Raw genomic sequence first — 23992 nt, 5'->3', positions numbered from 1 at the left:
ACCTCAGTGCCTGTTGCCACCAAGTCTTGTTGTAGGTCTTTTACCACTCAAGGGTTTTTCTGAACCTGCCTTCTCAGAAATCTGGTTGCAGCCATTGACAGCTTCCTTTTTCTGCTCCATCCAGGTAGTGTAACCATTGTTACTTTAACTTTGAACTTACGAGCTATATGCTTACAACGGTGTCTCTAGGAACATTTAGTGCCTTCGCTATCTTTTTGTATCCTGTTCCTTGTTTGTGAAGGGTGATGATATCTTCTCATAAGTTTTTAGACCATTCTTTTGACTAAGCCATATTTCTAACATGCAGTCAAACATGACACTCAACAATATACATTATGTGTACTAGCTCAAGCTCAACTGGTGCAACTAATGAAGCCCTTGATTAGTTGCATCAGGTGTGCTTGAGACAACACCTGTTTTGCAGATTTGTGCTGTTGTGAAGGATTCTATTCAGAGGGTGAATCATTTTGAGACTGCAGAAGTCATTAAAAGTTGCATTTTCGGTTGAATTTGGGGAAACCACTTGAAACATTTGTTGTGTTGAGCTATTTCAATTACTTTTGTTTGATTTGTTCATTGCAAACAGCTGAAAGTCTGTACATTTTGCCAATAAACCTGATTTGCAATGGGGGTTGAATAATTTTGATTATAACAATCTCATATGTTAAATATTGTTGAAATGCCCCAAAATTTTCCGCTACATTCATTCTGTGGTGGCGGGACGCCACACCAAAAATCATCCCCGTCGCGGCTGCAGCTTCTCAGTGACATCCGATGTGCGCACTATTCTGTGTTATAGTTAAGCCCCACTAAATGCATAAAACATTGTAAAGCACCATAAGGTTTTTGTGCACTATATTCCAAGGATTCTGAAGCCATTCAATAGCTTAATGGTAGGTACTAATGAATATTTAAGTCGTTAAGTTAAAGTTAGTGGAAACTTATCTCTCCTCAGTCATTCTCCATTTAGCATTCAAACAGCGCGTCGCGTTCGGGTACGACAGTCAACACGATGAAACTCACTCCAAGATCAATGTTCCCAATATTATGCTTTATTTATTTACTTGTTTTTCATCGAAGTATTTTGTAACAATACAAAGAGCAAGGAGGAACATTTTACCGTTTATCTGTTCTCCACTTAATGTTTTTTTTTCACTAAATGTTCAGACTTTATAAAATGATTGTGCATTCATGATTTTTCTAAAATAACTTTTGCTGCTGTATTATCCACTAAACTAATTTATAATAGTATTTTTGCCATAGATTATGAATATAGCCTTCTCTTACTGTGGCACTTAATATCTTTGCAAATAAATATCTTTTCAATTCCTCAGAAAGTGGCCTGTGTGTGAGTGCTCGTGATTCTCGGGTAAGGTTCAATGGGAATCACCCATGGGCAATGCACCTTCCCCTGTGGAAATAGGCCTGCCACCACAGCTGGAAAAAAAATCCTAGAGGAAACACTGATACTGTTATACAAAATTATATCCCCCAGCCTAAAAAAGCAATGATGGTGACCTGCTACAAATCTCCCTCATACCTTATAACAATAATTTTACATTCATTCAAATTTACCACCTTGTAAGTAACTCAAAATATATTTATCTGTTGTTTTTTTACAGAACCACTATTTTATGCATGATGAGAGGGAATAGTTTACAGATTAAAAACATTTCAGAATGACAATATCATTAAAACATCCTTAAAATGTCTATGTTTTATGCTTGAGAAAGTGTGCTTTGAATTTGTGCACAATACTTGAAATAGTTTATATTCTGTTTGTGGGAAAGAAAATAGTTTTAATTATTTTATTTATATATATATATATATATATATATATATATATATATATATATATATATATATATATATATATATATATAAAAATTGTTTGTTTGTTTTTTTGTTTTTTGTTTTTTTTAATGAAATGTTTCTAACTTTTATGCCTCAACCATAACTGTTACTTTATGGCAACCCAAGTGGCAAAATATAACACAACACTGACTTCTAGTGGTAAATTTGTAAAGCGCAGTTGCACATACTGATTTCACACAAATAAAGGACATACAAACAGATCACTGATCAAGAATGAAACACAGAACAAAACAACATAAAATGGCTGATTTACAGATTCAAATTATAAATAAAGATTTCAAGGGAATGCCTGAAACCATTTGGTCACACTCTTGCATGTTTACACCAGTTACTGTATTTCTGTGTGTCTCAAATGATTTTGAGAAGGTCTCTCTTTTTTTTCTGACTACAAAGATCATATACTATATCATGTCTGTTGATTAAGCAATATACCAAATATAGTTTCAAATTTTACCTCACTGCAGATGTGCTTAGTGTTTTTTCTCGAGAATCTGTATAAAATTTATGATCTGTTACTGCATGTTGATGACAGGCAAACCAGATATATTCTGTGAAGTCTTGTGCAAGTTTTTCCAATCGGAAATCTGCATGTAATCAGATAAAAACGTGTAATGATTGATTGATAGGTTAATAGGGGAGAACTGTAGGTGGTCCTCTAGACACATTTATAGAATTGTATTAATTTTATAGTTTTGGTTTGATTCTATGAAGTTTCCTAAAACAAGAAAATTTGTTATGTAGTAATGGAAATATTTCATTCAGCATCTCAATGAATATCAATGACTAAATCTAATCAGGGGTAGTTCCTCGTTTGAACTACGGTTTCAGGAAACACTGACTCGTTGAACTATGCTGATAATGACAGACCTTGCGAGCATAGTTGCCTAACAATGCTTTTGGGAAACGCACCCCAGACTGATAATGAATGTTTTATTTTACGGCTCTGGAAATGGTTGCAACAAACCCTTAAATCTACTGTAAGAAAACCCTTGTAATCTTAAATGAATTATCACTATAGGTTTTCTTAAATTAGTTTGTTGAAACCAGATGCTGAAGAATTTTCTACAGATTGATAAATCTCAAACATTGTTTTATCTCTCTAATGACTTCCCTTTACTGACAGAAAATGGAGGGGAATGTAAGTCGTTATATGTCCAAGTTCTCCATTTATTTGCTTCAGTGCTTCGTTCAAAAAAGTCTCTGGGCTCTGACTCAAAAGTGTCATCGCCACAAAGGGATGACTCATAAACTGCAAAACCTCTAAGAAAACCCTGTCACCATTGTGTTATTGCAATTAGCTCAATGCATTATACTGCAATGAAATATATGCATGAAAGCATCTGCTTTATCAATACAATTTCCAAATTATGAATTCATACTGCAATTAGAACAGTTGCTAAAAGAGACGTTCAAGCAATTTATGAAGGTACAGTCAATCTGTTACAGCACAAGACAGCAACACAATGACAGGCAGGCGTGTAAATGATGAATGAGTGCTTGAGTAATCTCATACTATCATGCATCACATTGACAGCTCCACCACCCACAATCCACTCACACCTTATTTCCTTTGAGATGTTGCATCACTTCCTGCTAACACCTCTCTCAGCTGTAGAGGGAGTCATAGAGCACACACAACATCACACTATTACTTGATCTAAACAAACTTAGTATCATTAGAAAGATTTAAGACACCAGCTTCAATATTTGACCACAGGACAGTACAGTACAGTACAATGCAGCACAGTACATTACAGTATGATTCAGGACGGTAAACCCTGATCCGGCTGATTTCCACCGCCAAAAGTATGCCGGAAAGTAGCAATCGACTTCATTCTCACGCAAAGAAGAAAGCTATACAGTAAACAACAATGGAGGACATACAGCAGATCTTGTTCATGCTTCTCGGCATGTAGCTGTTTGTCACAAGACAAAAAAACATTGTGTTGCAATGGTATTGTTTTTCAACTGCAAGTGACGATTCTCTGTCAACCAATCAACGTTCTACTGTGAGTCTAGCTCCACCTTTTAGGTACCAGACTACTGTGCCAAGTACCCCAACGGAAGGGTCCCAAAAAAATGGTACGGTATTGTTCGGTATAGCATTCACAACTTCTGACAATCGAAAGGGAAATAATTGCGTACAGTAAATACTGTACTGCACTGTACCGTGCCGCTCGGTGGAAACGAGCCTATAGATGCACAAGACAGCGTCCGTTGGGTTCTTAGTCCAAAAGTGTGCATATTTGGAGTAATATTGATAAATGAGAGCAGCAACAGCCCTGGTAATATCATTTCATTTCTTTACTTTTAATGAAGCTGTTAGTCTAGTAATCTAGTCAAGCCTTATTTTTCTTCAGTTTTGTTTTCTTTAGATTCCTAGTTATTTCCATTTTGCTTTTCTTTTGCTGTATCTTGAGCTCTGCTTGTTATCCAGTTTTGTTTTGATTTTTTTGTGTTTTCCAATAAACTGTGTATTACCCTGCAAATTGAATCCTCCTCTTTCTGAACCCTGACACACTGAATCATTCATTTAACTGATTCCTTCATGACATACGACTGTATGAATTAAAGCCGCCTATCAAGGAGAGCCATGACATCTTTGCCAGTGTGGCATCAATCAGCCTTCCAACTATTGCCTGCCGTTTGAAGAAGCATCAGGTTTCTATTAAACAAATTTACCATACCAAATTATCATTTTAGAGGCTGATGGAGCTGAATTCTGCTGTGAATCATCACAAGTAACCCATTGGTTTCAATCTGGCAAAAACCAGACACCGTGGACACCTTTTTGGCCATTCAAGTACCTGGAGGTGGAAGGTGTATGATCTCCATCCTCATGAACATGTCATCCTCTTTCATTAATGAGGCTTGCTATGACATAACTGCACAGCAATGTCAAGACTGGATTCGTCATGAACAACGAATATATTCACTGTGATACTGATGAAAATTAATAGCCAAATGTTGATGACAGGTCAGATTTACCCTAGTGACAAATAAATATACTAAAATGTATTTGAAATAAATTTATTTTATGTTAGGTATACTACAAATACATTTACATATTTATGTACTTAATATAAATACCCTGCAATTGTACTTTTAGTATACTAAATTGGTATACTTAAAGTCTGATAAATTGGAACAACTAATTTTGTACTTAATGCACTTTAGTTATCCAGAAATAGTGCTGATGTCCAACAAGTATATTTTATTGTGCTAAAGTGGAACTATTGCAAGTATACTTTAGGTACACTTTAAATATCTTGTATTTAAAGACTGATATTATACAGAGATCATACTATCATTACTAATAGTGATATTAAAACACATTTTAGGCTTAATATTAAGAAATGTGTATTGTGCAATAAAGAAGAACTCCAAATAAAGTTTAATTATAATATTCATATCAAGTCTCAAGCAATATGTCTGTAAATATGCTAATGGATTTGTAGTATACTTAGTATGACCATATTAGCCCGGTTCTGTCAACACTGCATTGGCTCCCTATTAAACATCGTATACATTTTAAAATATTGCTAATTACTTTCAAAGCACTAAATGGTTTAGCTCCCCAGTACTTGAGTGAGCTCTTAACGCATTATAGTCCTTCACGTCTATTGTAATTTCAAAATTCTGGCCAGTTGATAATACCTAGAATACCAAAATCAACTGCTGGCGGTAGATCCTTTTCCTATTTAGCACCTAAACTCTGGAACAGTCTCCCTAACATTGTCCGGGAAGCAGACACACTCTGTCAGTTTAAATCTAGGCTAAAAACGCATCTCTTTTACCTGGCATTCAAGTCACCTTTATTTATATAGCGCTTTTTTTAATATTCACATAGAACATTATACATTTCTGTTATTCAAATCAGTTAAAAATGATTATTAGGCTGCATAGATACAGACACCTCCACAAATACATCTCCATACCGGCGTGATGACTCCGACCTCCAACCAGATGGAACTGGATAAATATTGTGAATGTTCGGAATGTTAAGATCCAATCTAACTACTGACCTGTAATGTTGCCTGGATCATAATCATACACTGTTCATTCGTTGGCCAGAGGAGAACTGGCCCCCGACTGAGCCTGGTTTCTCCCAAGGTTTTTTTTCTCCATTCTGTCACCTGATGGAGTTTTGGTTCCATGCCACTGTTGCCTTGGCTTTTGGCTTGCTTAGTTGGGGACATTTAATATTCAACAATATTATTGATCTGCCTTACTTCAGGTGGACGATGACACAATTTTCTTCTAGAAACAAACTTTGTTGTATTATTTTCATGTTATCACTGTGAAGCTGCTTTGATACAATCTGTATTGTAAAAAGTGCTATTTAAATAAAGGTGACTTGACTTGACAATGAAATAAATGTATTTTAAATACATTTTGGTATAGATTTTTTTTTTTCACTAGGGTAATCACACAAAAAAACAGGTATCTGTTACGGCATCCACGCGAGGGGGATGAGTGGAGGACGGCATTCTCTACGTGTACGGGTCACTACGAATATCTGGTCATGCCTTTCGGCCTGTCTAACAGTCCAGCTGTTTTCCAGTTATTCATCAATGACGTATTCCGAGACATGCTCCACCGCTGTGTCATTGTCTACATAGATGACATTCTGATTTATTCCGATACCTACGAGGCCCATATACAGCACGTTCGAGCTGTTCTCCAGAGACTCATGCAGCATCAACTTTACGCCAAGATCGAGAAGTGCGACTTCCATCAAACCTCCACTACATTCCTGGGATACGTGATCAGTCCCGAGGGTGTGGCTATGGATGAGAGCAAGGTTAAAGCGGTGGTGGACTGGCCTCAGCCTTCTACGTTAAAGGAGTTGCAACGATTCTTGGGCTTCGCAAATTTCTATCGTTGCTTCATTCGAGGATTCAGTTCTATGGCAGGACCTTTGACAGCCCTGGTACGGAAGGGTACGAAACGTCTTCCCTGGGACGAGAGTGCCACTCAAGCCTTCGATCAACTCAAACACCGCTTCACCACAGCTCTGATCCTCCATCATCCCAATCCAGAGTTACCCTTTGTGGTGGAAGTGGATGCCTCGAACTCAGGACTGGGCGCTGTTCTGTCTCAACGTCAGGGAGTTCCTCCCAAACTGTACCCCTGTGCCTATTACTCCAGGAAGCTGAATTCACCGGAGAGGAATTATGATGTCGGAGACTGTGAGTTACTGGCCATGAAGTCTGCATTCGAGGAGTGGCGGCACTGGCTCGAGGGAGCCATTCATCCATTTACTGTCTTTACTGACCACAAGAACCTGGAGTATCTGCGTACGGCCAAGAGGTTGAATTCACTTCAAGCCAGATGGTCTCTGTTCTTCTCCCGGTTCCAGTTCACGGTTTCTTACCGGCCCGAATCAAGAAACACAAAAGCCGACTCCCTGTCCCGCCAGTTCGATTCCAAAGTATCAAGCCAAGCAACAGAGAACATAATCAGTCCCGACCTGGTCCTTGGTCCCATTCAGTGGGACATCGAGACAGAACTCGAGCAGGCTAACGCCAACACTGAAATTCCCTCAGACTGTCCCCCAGAGAAGATCTATGTTCCAGAAACTCTCCGCCAAGAAGTGCTGAAACACGTTCATGCTCTCCCCAGCTCTGGACACCCTGGCATTACTGCTACCATACAGCTCCTCCAGAACTGCTACTGGTGGCCTACTCTGACCCGAGACACGAGTAAATTCGTTCAACAATGCCAGAACTGTAACACACAAAAGTCATCACGTCTTTTGCCCGCCGGTCTCCTCCAGCCTCTGCCTATTCCACAGCGTCCGTGGTCCCATATAGCCATTGATTTTATCAGATGGTTACACAACTATACTCACGGTGATTGACCGCTTTTCGAAAGCCTGCCGTCTCATCCCTCTCACTAAACTGCCTACAGCCCTGCAGACGGCAGAACACCTCTGCAACCTGGTCTTTCGGTTCTACGGATTACCCGAGGACATCGTGACGGACAGAGGACCCCAGTTTACCTCCCGTGTCTGGGCAGCTTTCTTCCAGATGTTACAAGTCAACGTGAGTCTCACTTCTGGGTACCACCCCCAGGTCAACGGTCAAGTCGAGCGGCTGAACCAAGAAATCACCCGTTTTTTACGGTCATACTGTCACCTCCATCAAGAGGATTGGAGCCGGTACCTCATGTGGGCAGAGTATGCTCAGAATTCCCTACGCAAGCATTCCACGGGACTGACACCTTTCAAATGTATTCTGGGATTTCAGCCACCCTTGTTCCCCTGGTCCGGAGAACCCTCCAATGTTCCTGCTGTGGATGACTGGTTGAAGCGCAGTGAGGAGACATGGAACCTGGCACACACTCATCTTCAACGGGCCGTCAACCACAGTAAGCATCAAGCAGACCGCCACCGTCGACCCAGTCCAGTTTATCAGCCGGGCCAGTGGGTGTGGCTATCCACCCGGGATCTTCGACTCAAGCTTCCATGTAAGAAACTCAACCCTAAGTATTTGGGACCTTACAAGATCATCCGCCAGATCACACCAGTTTCCTTTCGCCTAGCCCTACCCAGGCATCTTCGCATCTCTCCCAGTTTCCACGTCTCGTTGCTAAAACCTGCTTCTGCCCCTGCTGAAGTGATGAGTGCGGATTCAGAGAACCCTGCTACCCAACCCATCCTTGTGGAAGGAGAAGAGGCTTACCGTGTGCGCCATCTGCTGGACTCTAGACGTCGAGGTGGGCATTTACAGTATCTGGTTGATTGGGAAGGCTTTGGCCCGGAGGAACGCTCCTGGGTTAATTCTGACGATATTCTGGATCCTTTACTTACTCAGGAGTTCCATCTAAATCATCCTGATAAACCTGCTCCTCGCCCTCGTGGTAGACCCCGCCATCGTCAGTTTCCTCGCACCAGGGGTCACTCGCAGGGAGGGGGCTCTGTTACGGCATCCAGTCTATGCGGTCCTCCCCGTACTCAATCTCGAGCGCCCTCTCCAGAATTCTAAGGGCTCCGCATACTTCTGCCTAGTATGGATCATTAGCATTCTGATTGCGCTTCACCTGATCTGAATGTTCTCTGATTCCCTATGCTATATCTGCCTCGTTAACTCGCCGTCCTGTGCAAAGTATTGTTTCACCCTGTGTTGCATGTCTGAGCGTTTTCTGGTTATCCTTGCCTAACGTTTGTCTTTGATTGTCTGCAGCCTGACTACTGACCTAAGCCTGTACCCTGGACTCTGATACTCGCTACCTGCCCCGAACTCTTGCCTGTTTCTGCACTCCGTTGTCTGCTGCCTGCCTTGAACCTCTGCTCGTCTCTGGACTTCGTATGCTCGCCTCCAGCCCAAGACCCACAGCCCGATTCATCACACGCCTTTGCCTGCCTCTGATATTGACAATTTTAGTTTCCCTTTTTGCTCGGCTATTCTGTTCAATAAACTGCTGCATATGGATCTGTCTCAGCCTTCTGACTCTCAACAGTATCGTCTTTCAATTTAATTTATATAAATCTATAGATGTACCAAATAACTCATTGATTACCCTAACCATTAAGAGTTGGGTTAAATTAAAGACAAATGTTTAAACTGAACAAGAAGAGATGCAAATTAAAAGTTTGGAAGCATTACAAAATGCATTTGAAGTGAATGAAAAGTATTGATGAAACACTTGTGTAATTAAATGATGTGGTATTCATATTCCGGACTTTCCGGAATTGTGATTGTTTTGTTTTGTTTTCATCTGAAACATGCTGCGTCATATTCTGAAGCAATTTATATAATGCTATTAATGTCAAGCACTCAAAATAGAGTATGCATAAAGGGACACATATGAAAAACAAATTCTTGCATAGGTGCCACTAGTGTTGCAGAAACTACATAATTTTTGGTCAGGCTGTCATACAAATAAATTATGAACATAAATACAAGACAAAACCAACAAAATATTAATAACTGATTATGCTGTAGTCAATGTATGCTTTTTCCTGTGAGCTTTTTTTGCATAGTAAAACAAAACCTGTAGCTGTAGTTTGCCTTTTGCCAAATCATTTTGTGAGATAAATACCTCAACCAAGTTTAGTGTTTTGCTCTTCCCTCATATTTAAAACATTTAAATTCTCATATTTTGATGGTTTAATCGAACTTGTAGGTACATTGTAACAATGTACCTACAATTGTACATTGTACAATTAATAGACATTGTAAACAGACTGTGTGGTCACAATTATGGCTATGGGACTACTGATAAACGTCTTGTTTTTTATATGTACAATAAGCAGAATAACTGCAACCAAAAGAAAAAAAATAATGGAGATATGCCGCAAGCATGCTTGTGGTGTCAGAATACCAGTCTGTCAAGAAAGCCATAGTAACAACAGTCTGACAGCAGATAAAAAATAAACAGACTGCACTGGCGTCACACGTTTGAGCTTCCGTGTTTACCATCCCAGCAACGTACTGCTCATGTGCTCAGTCACGTGATTTTAAATTGTAAACAAAATCAAGTCAAGTTAAGTCACCATTATTTAAATAGCACTCTATGCAATAAAGATTGTTTCAAAGCAGCTTTACAGGGATAAACAGGAAAAAAGGATTCAATGATGCAAACAAGTTCAATTCTGCTGTAAAGCATTTTAAAAAAAGAAAATAGTGTCACTGTTCAGCTGACGTCATTACGTGTTGATTCAGTTCCGTTCAACAACACAGATTGTGGATTGATATCGTCGGAATATTTCATCCAGTTCCTTCTGCATGAAGATTGGGATACATTATACCAGCATATGGTGGGAGTTGGGAGCTGGCTATAGGAGTCTGTAACAGAGGACTTATCTGATCTTTGTGGTCTTTGCTGGACAATTAATCCGTCTCAGACATTTTTCTTTTCTTTTATCTTCACGATAATATAAATGATTAGTCCTAAAGTGAACACAGAGGTCTACGAGGTCTACGAGGACAGGAGGTAAACAACAGACTCAAGTTCAACATGCACATGCCTATCAAGAAATCAGCAAAATGGCGGAAATTGAGCCCATGACTGCACAGCTCACAATTGAATCTCTAGTCAAAGAGCTTGAAAAATTCAGAAAAGACATGACTGGGGAGTTCGTTGCACTTCTGAATATCTCTCTGGAACCAATCCAATCTTCAATCGAATCGATTGGTGCGACCCTGACAACACAGGCAGTGACCATAAGCGAGATGGAATCGGGTCTCTCAGACCATAGCGACGGAATAACTCAGCTCGAGCATGATGCAAACGCTGTTCAATCAAAACTGACGACCATGGAAAAGGAAAAAACGGCGCTTAAAGCTAACGTAGAAGTAGGGTTGGCCGATGTCTACCAATTTGTCATCAGACGATCAACAGTGTTCTCGCACTTAAAGAGCCTGTCTACGGATATTGTTTTTTTACAGGAGACTCACCTCAAGGTTAGTGATCAAGTAAGATTACGTAAGCCATGGATTGGTCAAGTTTTTCATTCAAACTTCAATAGTAAATCTAGAGGCACTGCAATTATAATACACAAATATATGAAGTGTGTCCCACACAATGTAATCTCTGATCCTGATGGGAATTCTGTACCAAACACCTGTTATATTAGTTAGCGTTTATGCCCCTAACTTTGATAACCCTGCTTTTATGACCACGCTCTTTTCTCATCTTCCAAATTTGGATACCCATCACCTTATTTTAGGTGGGGATCTTAATTGCACAATCAACCCAAATTTGGACCACTCACAACCCAAGTCATCAGCTCCTACGTCAATGTCTAGATCCTTCTCATCTCTAATAGATCAGACGGGGTTTGTAGACCCTTGGCGCTTTCTTAATCCAACTGCAAAAGAGTTTTCTTTTTTTCGAATGTCCATCATGTTTATTCACGTATTGATTATTTTTTTTATAGACAAGGCTCTTTTATCACTAGTTAAATCCATAGAATATTCAGCGATAATTATCTCAAACCATGCCCCACACATTTTAGACCTCTCTTTCCCACAAAACTTGTGTAGACATGCTGGAGGCTGGAAGCTCAATACTGGATTGTTGGCTGATAAAGAATTTTGCGATTATATTTCTAAGAACATAGATTTTTTTGGAAACCAACAAATCAGATTTGGTTTCGCCATCACTTCTATGGGAAACAGTTAAAGCTTTTATACGTGGAAGGATTATTTCTTTTAATGCATATTGGACTAGGGGTGGGGGGAAAAAATCGATTCTTAGATGCATCGCGATGTGGACGGAACGCAAAAGGCGGAACTCTAAAGCGGACGTGCAGTGCGCGGACAGTCTGTGGCGTGCACATAACAGAGACGCATGATGGCTGAGCGCCAAATTCGAACGGCACCATCTTCGTTAAAAGCTAACGTATGGAAAATTGGCAATTTCATTGTGACCAATTTAGTATTTTTTGTATGAAAGCTGCTTTCTGTATTGTTTAGTTTTCACATCAATATGCTGTAAACCGATCTGTTATACGTACGTTATACTGCCCTTCACAGTCACAGTATGTATCAGTGCAATGCCAGTCACAAAAGCTCTCTGCAGATGTTCATTCACTTTTTTTGTATAAGCTGTTTTTGATTGTGGTATACAGCAAACATTTCAAGTTATAACTCTTTATTATTTAGTTGTGTATAAAAGCAGCTTTGTATGTTACTAATTATTCAGAATATGCCACATAAGTCCACAAGCATTATGTTTGTATGAGAGCTGCTGGTACATAATTCTATATTTTTGAACGAAAACTGTTTGTGATTTTGCTACAGCAAAATGTTTTTGTTTTGTTTTTTTGTTTTTTTTTGTCTGAAGGATTTTACTGCTCATTGGAAATAACAGGAGGATGTTGGTTAGAAGTCTATTATTAAATGCTAGAGATTCAGAATATGCTGAAGTTTGTATTCATTTACTACAAGTATGCTGCTAGTACAGGCACACCTGTTTATTTTCCTGTTGATTCTTTGCAATGTTGGGACATATGCTGGCAAATGTAACCTTACAGTTGACTTGCCAAATCACTTCCATTTGTTTTATTAATAAATATAATATAGGAAGTATTGGAAGTAAATTCATTATGGGTCATCATAAATACTTTGCTTTAAAAGTACCAAGCAGTCACAAAAAAAAAGATGCATCGATAATCATTACCCTCTGAATCGTAATCGAATCGAATCGTGAGGTGCCTAGAGATTCCCACCCCTATATTGGACTAAAGCTAGGAAATTAAAACAGCAGAAACTCGTTGACAAAAATTTAGAGGTAGATAGGCTAGGTCACCAAACCCTGTTTTGGAGACACAATGGCTAAAACTACAAACTGAATTTGGCTTATTGACAACCAACAAGGCGGAGTTTCTGCTAAAATGCACAAGAGCACTACTATGAGCATGGAGATAGAGCTGGCCGTCGGTTAGCATCTCAGCTCAGACATCAAACTGCTTCTTAGGTAATTTCACAGGTGTATGACTCCTCAAATAACCTTATTACCGATCCGGTTAAAATAAACTCAAGAGTTCTCTTCTCTCTATTCTAATCTTTACAAATCAGAAGCTAGCGTGGACATTGCTGCTATTCAGTCTTTCCTTTCACATTTAGAAATACCTAAGATAAGTCCTGATATAGCCAGTAGCCTAGATGAGCCTATTAGCTTGGAAGAGATAGCCTCCTGTATCCTAACCAAAAAATAACAAAGCTCCTGGCCCTGACGGCTTCCCTGGCGAATTTTTAAAAAAGTTTTCCACTCAGTTATCCCCCTTATTATTAGAACTGTACAATCACTCCCTAGATCAAGGCTTCTTATCGTCATCCTTAAACCAAGCTTTGATTTCCTTAATATTAAAGAAAGACAAAGATGCTAAATTTTGTAGCAACTACAGACCTAATAGCCTAATTAATAATGACATTAAATTACTAGCTAAAGTATTGGCCAAACATTTAGAGGCTCATCTCCAGTCCATTATATCAGATGATCAAACTGGCTTTATACTGGGTCGTAAGTTGTCATCCAATATACGTAGACTCCTGAATGTAGTCTTTACTCCATCTAAGTCATCAAGGGCAGAAATGGTTATCTCGCTAGACGCAGAGAAGGCTTTTGACCAGGTGGAGTGGGATTATTTATTCACGGTCTTACAAAAATTTGGGTTCGAACCTAAAATAATATCATGGATTTGTCTACTATATTCCACTCCATCAGCTTGTGTGAAAACGAACTCTGAAACGTCTCCTTATTTCTTTCTTTCTCGTGGCATCCATCAAGGTTGCCCACTTTCACCTCTCCTCTTTGCCTTAGCTATAAAGCCTCAAATTGTATCCCGATTTGCGACGCCCCTCTAAATACACCACTAACCCGATTGTGCTTTCATCGCTGAAAATTTGGAAACAGTTTCGTCATCATTTTAAATTAAACACATTGTCCACCTTAATGCCTATTTGCGGTAACCATCTTTTTGTACCTTCTACTTTGGATTCAACTTTTGCACAGCTCAGAGAGAAGGGCCTCGTACTGTTTCATGATTTGTTTCCTGATGATCATGTATTTGCGTCATTTAATGATTTGCTGAGTATATTCCTAAAAATTCCTAAATCCAATTTATTCCGCTATTTTCAATTGCGTGACTTTGCTAAAGCACACTTTGATACCGTCCCTAACCAGCCAAAGAAAACTTTAATTGAAGATATAATGTCACTCCCGAAATCACATTGCCATATCTCCTCAACTTATGGCCTGTTACGCTCTTCCCAGTTCCCTCCTCTTTTTGCACTCAAGGGAACCGGGAGAGAGAGCTAGGACTGGAGCTTGACGAGGAGCTGTGGAATAATGCTCTAGCTAAAATTAACTCTGTCTGCATCTGTGCTCGCTTGAATCTTATTCAGTTTAAAGTTGTTCACAGAATTACAACATCATTTAATTTCACCAAAGCAAAATTGAAGAAACTTTCTTTAACAGAAGATGATAGATGCAATAGATGTTCGCTATCCCCAGCAGATCATACTCATACATTTTATACCTGTCCTAAATTGTATTCATTCTGGTGTTCTTTTTTTGCTACACTGTCAAAGGCTCTTAGAGTCTCTGTGAAACCCTGCCCAATAATAGCAAATTTTTGGAATAACACATGTTGATGGCTTGTAGAACAAGCACCATGCTGATATTATTGCTTTTGCTTCATTGGTAGCCAGGAGACGAATACTGTTGCATTGGAAATCCTCATGCCCCCCTTCTAATTTTTCTTGGTTGAAGCACTTAATGTCCTTTCTACACCTGGAAAAAATATACATAAAAAATATTTTATTGCATACCATAATAATTCCCCATATCAAAAGTTTATGTGATTTTGTTTTCTTTTGTTTTCTTTTTTTCTTATTCTTCTTAACAGCTCATACACACTGTATAGAGTGACAATGTTATTCTTGTAAGTTTCCAGCATTTTAATAATAAAAGTGTCCATTTTTAAAAAGCGTGCACAACAGTTATAGTATAGTGCTTGGCAGTGGTCAAAAAGGTTTTAAAGAATGATATTTGGATTGATCCTTTCTGAAAAAATCTGAGATGTGGATTTGGACAGCAATTTAATTACCACACGACCTTGGTCAATAAACAGAAGGTAATTCGGCCAGGAATTTCAACGCAGGTGGTGGGAGAAAAACACTGACATTCTGGATTCGGAAAGCAATAAAATCACCAACTTGCACCTGAAAATGGTGAAATTGGTCCCGATGATAAATAATTACTTTTCGAATAGGGCTGGCCCGGTACACACCAAGCTGACGGTCGGCCATCGGGCAGTTTTTGTGCGTCGGCCGACTAAGTGTTTTCCGCATTGTCGGCAGAAATTGGTCCTCGTCTGCATGCCGTCGGTGAAGGAGGGAACTCTGATTGGCTGTTCAGCTTATGCCTGGCTCACACTACAGGAGTTTTAAAATCCTAACCGATTGTAAAATCTGTTTGCAGCACACACTTAAGGAGAATCTTTGCAGATTTTCTTCCCTCAAATCTTAAACATGCTCACACTACAAGATTTGAAAATCACGGCACATCACACACTACAAAATGTTATTAAGATTATCGTGCCAGAGAAAGCGCCTCACGTGATCTCACGCAGCAAATCTGAAGTGGAAAAGCTGGGAAACACAATATCTGTCCAATAGGCGTGACCAAGGAAAGCGAAATCTTTCAAAAATCATCCTTTTAACATTTAAGGATATGTCTAATGAATGGCGTCAGAGCTGGTCAATACAATGAATCAATGCCATGATCATGAAGTGACGCATCAGCTTCAGCATTGCCCATGTGCCGCATTGCTGCTCAGCTGAGCCTTGTAAAGTGGAGCTCAAAGTTCAAATTAAATATTACAATAATTAACAGCTTGTTTCATTACATCTATATTTGAATGAATCCGCATTTTTTTTACATTTCCGTTGAATGAACAGTTTAATTACTCACTCAATGACTGTCCCTTCTCACCACCTGGTGGCGTAACAATGTAACTGGACTGAGTGACAGCATGTCTAGAATGTGCAGAGACTATCAATGCCAATACTGGTGAAATATCAGCAGAAAGCCTCTTGTAAAGTGAGATTCGAGGAACTAACTGTATATAACAATGGCCTAACAAGCTCATTGTCAGGTTTATGTTGTGTTTATTATATTATGTGGACCCGACCCTTATTTTGACATTGTCTTCATTTTATCTTCATTTTACTCCACTTTGTTTTAACACACTTTTTAGTTTCGGTTTCATTACTGAACATGTACTCGTCTTCGTGTCTGCTGACCACAGTGTAACACTTAGCCTTAACACTTAACACTTAGCAATAAATAAATGGAGATGATAACGCATATCGCGCTGTTGAGTCACACAAAATTACCTCAATTGGCTATTTTGACAGTAGCCTACTGACGTAATCACAGTCTTGCTCGTCCCGATTTAAAATCCTAAATATCAAAAATGTTTGATGTGATCGGGGCGAGCCCTATTTGTGTGAGAGCAGATCGGGAGGTTCAAGATTCGATCTGTGAACGCCTCACATTACCATATAATCTGCGCCGAACATCGGAACCGATCGAGGTCATCAAACAAGATTTTTTTCTCCGATTCTCGGGAGAGGAAAATCGGGGATAAATCGGCCTAAAACTCCTGTAGTGTGAGCCAGGCATTAGTGTTCGAGTCAGTGCACGAGAATAATAGTAAAACAGCGAGCAAAGAAGTCAAAACGGTACAGATAGAAGGCTGTTCTAATGTTATGTCATCTTACCTGAGTGTTCCTTGGCGAATAATTCAATATTAACATGAGTGGAGTGGAATAAAGAAAGTGTTTAGCAGGATTGATATTCAAAACGGTAAGCACGAACTGCTTTGTTTACGGTTTTGTATCTGTAGCCTGCAGCGTCGGTTTCCCTTTTCGAATGACGAATATAGATGAATATATCTGCAGAAATAGACAGTTGTCTAATTTACACGCAGGCGCAGAACACGCATTCTAGCTGACAGTCTGCAGGAGTTCTCTCGGTGTGTTCAAGTGCAGCTTTTCCCCCCGACGCAGGCGACGCGAGGCGACAACACAGTTGGCTTTCATCAGCGCTAGTTCTTTGGCGTTGGTTTGGTGTGTCCCGGGCTTAAGACAACCAATCATATCTTCATTGATGCTTTTTGAAGATTGTTTACTCTCACTTAATTACATGTGCCTGTCATAGCCCCACTCCCTCAGACTCTGCATCTGCGGCCGTAGGGACTGTCATACCCACATTTTCCGCCTTTTCCCGGACCCGAAAAGCTGTATCCAACAGTGCGGACCTGACAGCGAAATAGCAGATCCTCCCAACATGCTCATCAGGGCAGCTCTAAGCAAGAACTCCACTCTTCGGTCCCCATGTCCAGAGTCCATTCCAGAGGATCAAAATCCAGAATCCATTCCAGAGAGTGAAATTCCATAACCCTCTTTTCTCAGCCACAGTTCCTGGCTCCAATGTCTCAAGCTCCTCTATCACAGCCAAAGGGACCGCTTCTGAAATATCTATTAACCCTGTACCACCAGCGCCACCCTGGCAACTCCCTGTACTGCCGACAAGTCACTGGCTTCCTACTGCTGTCACCTCCCAGGCTACCTGAGCTACTGGCACCTCCCTGGCTACCTGTATTGCCAGCACCTTCCAGGCTCCCCGAGCTACCAGTGCCTCCCTGGCTCCCTGTATTGCCGGTGCCACCCTGGAGGATTCATAGCCTGCCGGCACCACCCTGGTAACCTGCCTGTAACCTGCCACGACTCCAGGGCGCCCGCTCCCTCCCCGGTCGGGCTCTTTTTGGCGCAAGGTTGCTACTTCCGGCAGGGGGTGGTTATGTCACATTCAGAGTTTGTTTTGTCATGTGTTTCTGTTCTATTCATGCCTTAGGGTACGTTTACACGACAACAATATGCTTAAAATGGTGAAATTTTTCCTTTGAGTTTTCCACGTACAGACGACCCCCATTCGACCCCCATTCACACGGATCCGCGAAAATGACACCAAAAAAAGCTGTATTCTGCTGCCAGGCCATTTGATGGCGATGAAACACTATAGATTGAACACGTAATAGGCTACGCATGTCCAAGACGTCATCGTTTTCAGAGATTCACATTTTTGTTGTTTAAACTGAGACCGTTTTCAAAAACTTGCACTTTGAAACCCGTTTTCAAAAGTTTGCGTTTTCAGGCACCCAAAAACCGTGTAAATGGACGGCCAAAATGCATAAAGAGTTTTACGTTTTTAGTTGAAAAAGGTGTCATGTAAACAGACCCTTAGTTTCATTGAGAGTTAATTAGTTCTGTTCTCTTCTGTTCCCTACATGTTACACATTGATTAGAGTTCTCAGTTCAGGTGTGCATTAAGTTACCCAATTTGGTGTCTCTATTTATACTTTATACTCTATTTTCACTTGCAACAATGATCATATTTTCATTTATACTTTTTGAGAATCACTTATTCTCACCTAGAAAAAAACAAACTAGCATTTGAATCTCTTAATAGAACACTACCAACCAATATTTCAATCTCTTAATTGCCTTTGATTGCTCAGATCTTTGAGTCACTGCGGCACTAATATAAGTGATAGACAACAGTATTTATACTACAGATCTAAATCTGGAAGATGACTCATACATGTGGCGTAATTTGCAGGTGGGACGGGTGGGACATGTCCCCACCACTTTTTGAAACATCTCGCGGCACTGATGTACCTAATACAAATACGCGCACTTCAATCTATCACTTAATGCTGTTGCGGAGACTCTCTATTCTTTCCGGTGAAATTACAAAACTAAAAGCACACAAACGTGTCCCTGCTTGATATTAACAAAATAATTGATAGTGACAGCCCTACATTTAAGGACAGTTATATGTAATGTATTTGTGTTTTGCTAAGAAAAAAAGTCACATTTAGGCTTACATGCTAAATTGTAACATAAAATGTTCAGTATAGAATTCAAAACTGCCTAAATATTTCACTGAAAATTTCCGTGCTTGATTATGCAAAAAATTTAGCTTGTCACTGGGGTACACCTCATCCCAAACCTGAACTTCTTAGATATTTTGAGAAATGTTTGAGTGTTTTAATTTTTTTTGTTTAATTTTATTTTTACATTTGTTTATCTTTACAATGGAACTCAATATATGGTAACTAAAACAGTTTGATTTTGGTTTATCTCCCTTTAAGGTACTAATATGCAGCATTTAGTGGTAGATAATAAACACTAATGTGGTCTAGTGACATTTGTACAGTATATTTTTTCCAATTTTATGAGATTGGTAATGTAAAATACTTTTAATATAATGTCAAATACTATTTTCATGGATTCACCACTGAGAAAAATCTCCAACCTCTGATAAACCATGCGTGAGGTCACACTTAGTGTGGGTGTTAAGTTTTGTGTACGTTTCTAAAATTAGAGCACGACTCTTAGACTTGGACATATATGCCCCCTTGGCAACATAATAACTACACCAATTTGAATTACAGTATGCAAGAAAAAAATTCCCTGGCCACACAGCAGTGGTGTATCAAATGTAAATGTAAAAAATGTCACTCTTACACTTAATTTTCCTGGTTACAATAAACATTACATAAAAAGAGAGACCAAATACAATTCTATTTTGTATACAATAACTATGTAATGTTCTATTTATCAAAATCAAGTATAAATTTCATCAAGTTAGTGTTTTTACGCATTTTTTTTATTTTTTATTCAAAAATAATAACTAAAGGCAGTAACAATTTAAACAATATAGGCTAGGCCTATATTATTTGTGAACTAATGTTCAGCTTTTCTTTGTAATAGTGAACTTATTTTCAGCAGTCATCAGGCCCTATTTTAACGATCCTTGTCTAACGCACACAGCGCAAGTGCACTTAGGCTACGTTCACACTGCAGGCTGAAACGACCCAATTCCGATTTTTTTGCCCCTATGCGACCTGTATCTGATCTTTTCATGACAGTCTGAACGACACAGATCCGATCTTTTCAAATGCGACCCAGGCCACTTGGGTATGTGGTCCCAAATCCGATACATATCCGATCTTTTGAAATGCGACTTCAGTCTGAACGGCCAGGTCGCATGTATCCGACCCGCACGTCATTGATACGCGAAAAACGTCATAATTCTGCGTTGAAGTAGTCGTCGGTTTGAAAACGGACTGCATATTCGTCGAGCTGAGGTAAATCAGCCGAACGGGTCGACCTTGACGAGCCCGTTAATTTAAAAAATAAATAAAAGCCCACGGCCACCATCATTATATATGACTAACGTTATGTTAACTTATTTGTGCTGATATTAGATAGGTCAGCGGCTGCTGTCTGGCTCTTGTGTAACGATCGCTGCGCGCGCTCGTGTGTGTGTGTGTGTGTGAGAATCACAGTTAGTTGAAGTTTAGCTACTTCCGCAAACAGCAAGTGACGTCGTTGACCGTTGAGTACTCTTCTGCGCATGCGGGTCACTTCTGGGTCATTTCACGTTCACACAGGAGATCACAAAAGGTCGCATTTAATTGGAAATGTGAACGGCCTTGCAAAAAAATAGAATTTTTTCAAAAAATCGGAATTGAGCATTAAGCCCTGCAGTGTGAACGCAGCCTTAGTGTCCAAATCCACAGCTAACCAAATCCACTTTTGCTAGTTTAACGACGGGAAAAATGGTCGGCGCATCCGGCGCATGGTCTAAAAGGGTTGTCCCTATTCTCTTAATGAGTAATGGATGTGTTTTTGGTCATCAAGCTTGTACACACTGGTCACAGACAAGAAGATGTAGGCCTACCTTTAATTTCCCCAAGCTGATTGTTCACTAAAAAAAAACAAAGTCATTATGTTTTCAGGCTATTTCCAGTTTGATTTTGGCATGACATAAAGCTGTGATATCTAAATGGCTGAGTTGTTTACTTTATGTTTAATTAGTCTTCCCATTAACGCCATGGGATGTTTCTCAAACTGAAGACTGCATCCTTGTAGGCTAGTGTCCTCCTCAGCAATTAAACTCTAGAATGAGACGGTCTAGTAAGTGGGCATGGCTATGTCACGTTCCCGCCCCCATGTTCACGGCACGAAAATACTATTAAAAATTAATTTTGGATAAATGCTGTGTATTACAAATCGTTATAAAAAAGAAAAAATATTAAGTACAGTATATTTGATATACTGTAAGTTTAAACTTTCACTTCAGCAATACTCTGCTGAGTGTTTTCTTTAAAACAAGACCAAACTTAGGTCTATATTCCAAAGCATTCTTGAATTACAACCATTTAAGTTTGAATAGTGCATTTTAACGTCCATTCTCAAAAAGGGGGGTGATAGTTAAGGTGTTAACTGTCTTCCTATTAATGCAATACAGTGAATGACAGCCATCTGAGGTCTCCCAGTGGCTTACATTATTGACAGTTTAGTGTTAAGTGATTAATTTACAGCAAAGCAAAAGATAACATCTATGCTTTCATGTCAGAAACATATTTTTTGTCTTACATTTCATAATAAACTCAGTCAAGCTCAGTACCGACTCGTTTTCCGTCTGTTTATTTTCGTGAATTTAAATGTGTGCAAAGGATTGTGTGTGATTTAAGGAAACGAAGGATACATCTGATGCATCCTTCAAAACAGGCCGAATGAAGGACTCGAAATGAAGGTGACTTTCAAGGATCCTTCAAATTGAGATGGCCTTCAGCGACATTTGATACAGGGCAGCTGAGATATGCAGCCTTTGTAGGATGCGTTTGAAACACGTCTTCATTCAGGACAATTTGAGAATGCTCACGTAAACAAGAGGCGGGATTTATCGCACAAACCAATCATATCCAATCATAGCATGATGGAGACATTGACTCCTCTCACGTGACTTTCCCTCATTCATTCTCAATTACCCCCACTAAACCCACCGCAGACATGTAGGGTATCTTTTTTAAGTCAATGGGATCAGCGCCTCCCGCTGTAACTTCACCTGCAGATGTTGCTGTTGGGCAGTGTTATTTGCTTTTTTAGTTATTTACATGTTTTAATGTCACATTTTGTAATATGGGTTATTTTCTCACCCAGTTTTTTTGAGGAGACACTCTGCTTGAGGAAACGCCCCTGCCAGACAGACAGATAAAAAACACCAGAAATCTTCAAATCTCCTACTCTGGACAATGCTTAATGAATTTGTTTATTGCAACAGTGAACCAATGACCAAAAAACATCACCCTCTCCTAGATACCATTCTCTCCCATGAACAGAAGACATCAGTGATGTAATCTGCTGTTAGACTTGAATCACTGGTCTGTTACAGCATAAAGCTCATGGCACCCTCTCAACAAACGTTATATTATGAGGTCTACTGCTAAGAGGCTATAGAAGATGTGGCATGAGGTGGATAAATGTACAGACAGACAGATAGATCCTGATCTTTTGTTGTTCTTGGCTCATGTGCACAGGTTAATTCATGATCATTATGTGATGGAAGTGTTGGCATGCGTGTTGTTGTGTAGGCCACATATAACAAGGATGATCAAAAGACCCGATCTGCATCCAAACACGTGGCTTTCTCCATTCATTCTCCTTCTAACTCACAGTTAAATACAGGGTGTTTCGCGCTGTCATGTGATCCATTTGCCTCTGATTTCTCTGCAAGATCCACTGATGCAAGGAGGCCCAAATGATAATAAAACACCGGTAATGCATTGCCAGGATTTATGCAGCTGTTCATCTAAACTGCACAACGAACTCGTCAACAATGCTTAGGTTATATATTGCATGTTATTAAAGTGACAAATAATCATTATTTATAAACAGTAGGTGCAGATGCGATGAGAGATGCAGAGATGCGCCGCATTCTGACACACAAGACAGCCAGATAGCTTACAGACACTGAGCACAAGCAATTGAATAATTATATGTCAATAGTATTATTATTTTGTATAAACTTTGTGACCATTGTAATCAGATCATTGATGATGAAAATGAGAAGGTTTTGAGTAAATTACCTAAACACGGGCTTCTGTCTCTCTGTCTGCGATGATGTCGCTGTTCCTCGCTTTTCTCTGTTTCTTTGTGTGTAATTCTTATGTTTTACCTTAATTAATATTATTTCGTTTTAACATTTCAATTAAATGTTTGGCTTTGAATGAAAGACCTCAATCTGCCCTGTATGTTGTCCAGTTACCGCAAGTGTACGATGAAGATGGACCGACTTATTCTTCAGATAGGGGCGCGTGGACTGCATGCTGTTTACACAGTATAAATAACACAATATAATTTAACCACAGTTTGGACATTTTTATTGCCTTTAAAATTTAATAAGATTACTGTGTATTACTACATGATTAAGTGGCATGCTTTAGCGTGTATGTTTACTGTTAAGTAACCATAATTCCCCACTGCGAAATACATGGACTCTTCCGGAGCGCACGGATTCTTAGCAACAAACCAATGTTTCCATCCGGGTTCTTATTCAGATGACTAATATCAATAAAGAAGCTAATAATAAATATTATACATTTCCTATTTCTAAATTAATTGTATCTATTTTTTATTTTATTTTTTCACAAAATATTATTATGTGACCCTAACAGAAACCAATCTATGAACAAAATTAGATTGTTAAGCATTTTCCACTGTTTAGGCTACTGTGACATTAGATT

General features: G+C 39.4%; 1 protein-coding gene across 1 annotated transcript in view; it reads right to left on the bottom strand.

Moving 5' to 3' along the window:
* Positions 1 to 23502, bottom strand: part of ttll7 (tubulin tyrosine ligase-like family, member 7) — a 114403-nt gene extending 90901 nt beyond the window's left edge. Inside the window, 1 exon segment of the mRNA XM_084101960.1 lies at positions 23336 to 23502. The gene's annotated coding sequence lies outside the window, so the exon portion shown is untranslated.
* Positions 23503 to 23992: the final 490 nt, after the last annotated feature.

This window comes from Abramis brama, assembly GCF_963993115.1.
Source record: "Abramis brama genome assembly, chromosome: 23".
NCBI classification, from domain to species: Eukaryota; Metazoa; Chordata; class Actinopteri; order Cypriniformes; family Leuciscidae; genus Abramis; species Abramis brama.
The sequence above is the reverse complement of the archived record's forward strand: the minus strand, read 5'-3'. Positions and strand labels throughout refer to the sequence as shown.